Source organism: Eutrema salsugineum, unplaced genomic scaffold, assembly GCF_000478725.1.
Source record: "Eutrema salsugineum unplaced genomic scaffold, Eutsalg1_0 scaffold_16, whole genome shotgun sequence".
NCBI lineage: Eukaryota > Viridiplantae > Streptophyta > Magnoliopsida > Brassicales > Brassicaceae > Eutrema > Eutrema salsugineum.
Window position 1 is genome coordinate 6,048,842 of NW_006256858.1, and position 2,635 is coordinate 6,051,476.

A 2,635-nucleotide genomic window follows, 5' to 3' on the forward strand; every position below is an offset into this window, starting at 1 on the left:
GTCCTTTCCTCTTCAGCACTCACAGCTCCTCTTGAATTCCTTTCAAAGTCTGATCCATAAAGCTCATCACTCTGAGTTACATTCTCCACTAGGGTCATGGCATCATTGACTTCCTTGGTCATGAAATTACCATTTGAAGCTGTGTCCAAGAGAAGTCTGACCTTTGGTAAAGTACCTCTGTAGAAGGTACTTAGCAGCTGACAATCTGAGAATCCATGGTGAGGGCATTGCATGGTATACCCTCTAAATCTTTCCCAAGCCTCACAAAATGATTCATGGTTCTTCTGAATGAAACTTGAGATTTCATTTCTTAACCTTGCTGTTCTTGATGAAGAGAAGAACTTGGTTAGAAATGCTCTTTTGCATTGCTCCCAAGTTGTGACTGATCCTTGAGGTAGAGACTTTTCCCACTGATGAGCTTTGTCTCCTAGAGAAAAAGGAAATAGCCTCAACTTGAAACTGTCCTCACTCACTCCATTCATCTTAGTTAGATCACAAACTCTATCAAAGTTGTCAATGTGATCTAATGGGTCTTCTAATGCCAAGCCATGGAACCTGTTTGATTGCACCATGTTGATCAGGCCAGATTTGATCTCAAAATCGTTTTCAGGTGTTGGGGCTTGAATCCCATGTCTTTGACCCTGAGCATTGGCCTCATCACCAGCTCCCACAACTTGTCTTGGACGTGGAGTTGGTGGGTCTTGCTGATTCTGGTGGTTTCCATTACCACCATGAGCCTGTTGCCCTTGATCCATACCCAACCTCTCAATGTGCTCAGCTCTTTCTCTTTGTCTCCTTGCTTGACTTCTGGTGTTCATACACCTGAAAACAAAGACAGCACTTGAAAGGTAATCAGTAAAACAATAGAAAATAACTTGATCTCAAGAAGATCCAAAGTCCTAATGCTAGAATGAACTCTCCAATTGGCAACGGCGCCAAATTGATAGTAGGAATTTTACAATCCTTGATCAATTCCTCAACTACTCATGTCATTGTAGCACTTGAGGTATCAATCCAAATGGAGAGATTCTAGACACTAAGACTATGAGGATCAATTCTTAATCCAAGTCTAATAAGCAGATGAGTTGGTAACCAAGATTATCTAAAAGCATATAACAAAACAAGCAAGAACAAACAGTAATTAAGAATTAAACAAGCAAGAGAAACTAAACAAACACTCAAATTCAAATAAAGAGAAAGCTAAACCTCTAGATGTGATCATTGATCAGGGTGCTTTAAATGTGAATTCATGATGCTAAGCAAACAATGCAACACTTTCAAATCTTTAGTCTAGACTTCCAATTCAGATTAATTCATTCTCATGACAGAAATCCCTTTGTTAATTACCAATTCAAAACTAATTCCCATTAGATGAATAAACAGTCAACAAGCATAAGGGTCCAAGTCTAAAATGACCAGACAGCCTCTTTGTGCATCAAAATAAAAGCTAAGAAAGACTGAATCTTATACAGAAAGATAAAGCAAGCATCACATGATCTCAAATTCCAATTAACTTAGAACCCTAATCTAGATTAATCCTCTCATGAAGGCACTAACCTCTACACTAATTTATTTTCAAACCAAATCATCATTTGTGAAATATGAATCAATGAGCATTAAGAAACAGTTCTAATATGTCATTCATGCATTTAAAAATCATTCCCATGACATTAATGCATAAACCCTTAGTTAGCTTTCATTCAGGCATTTCATCAAACACTTTTGGTGCATGAAAAACCCAGATTCTAGACCCAAATGATGTGTAAGGATCTAGCATTAGGATCAGCTAACTAAGGAAAAGAGAAGAGAATCTAAGCTTAAACAATCATTAATCTACATCTAAGCACCCTAATCTACATACCTAGAAGCTTAAAAGATGACTACTCACTAATCATGAAGAACACATCTAATCTTTTGCAAGAGATGATGTTAATCATGATTAGAAGCAGAAATGAGATGATGAGATGATAAGAAACAGACTTAGATTGATTAAATCCTTGAGATATCTCTTAATCAAAAACGTTTTTACACTAAAAAGGAAAGAAAACTAGAGAAAAACTAAGAGAGAAGATAACATCCCTAGGGTTTTTCTCCAAAAAGCTATATTTACTAAGTGCTAATGAACCGGGTCGGCCCGGAACAAACCGGGTCCTGACCCGGCTTTAGTGGGTAAAGTGGAAATCCTGCGGGTTGGTCCAGTGTCTCCCAGGTAGCATGCCCAAGTGGCAGTAGATGAAGAACTTGTCTTGTGAGACTTAAATCGCTTTGTCTTAGCCGCACGCCCAAGTAGGAGTGTTTTACGAGTCTTGCTGCGGCTTAATCTTCTTCTTCTTCAACTCGCAGGACCAAGGCGGTTTCTGGGGATGTACAAACCGTGCGGGTTGGTCTCCTTGCTCCCAGCCAGCACGCCCAAGTCGGAGTAGATTGCGAGTGATCATGCGGCTTGGTTCCAGCGTCTCCCAGGTAGCATGCCCAAGTCGCAGTATTGTGGACTTAGCAATTTTCTTGCTCGGGAGCCTCAGACCTCATCCATTGATAGCTTACCCGCACTTCTCAACTCGCAGCATCAATTTCCAGGCATTCGTCTTCAGGCCTGCGAGTTAACCAAGTCGCAAGGCTTTCTCGCAGCATTCAG

At 40.2% G+C, this 2,635-nt stretch overlaps 1 non-coding gene across 1 annotated transcript; it reads left to right on the plus strand.

Moving 5' to 3' along the window:
- Window positions 1-210: 210 nt before the first annotated feature.
- Window positions 211-317, plus strand: LOC112087901. The gene has a single exon (XR_002900308.1). It is a non-coding gene; the product is annotated as a small nucleolar RNA R71 (small nucleolar RNA).
- The last annotated feature ends 2,318 nt before the right edge of the window (window positions 318-2,635 follow it).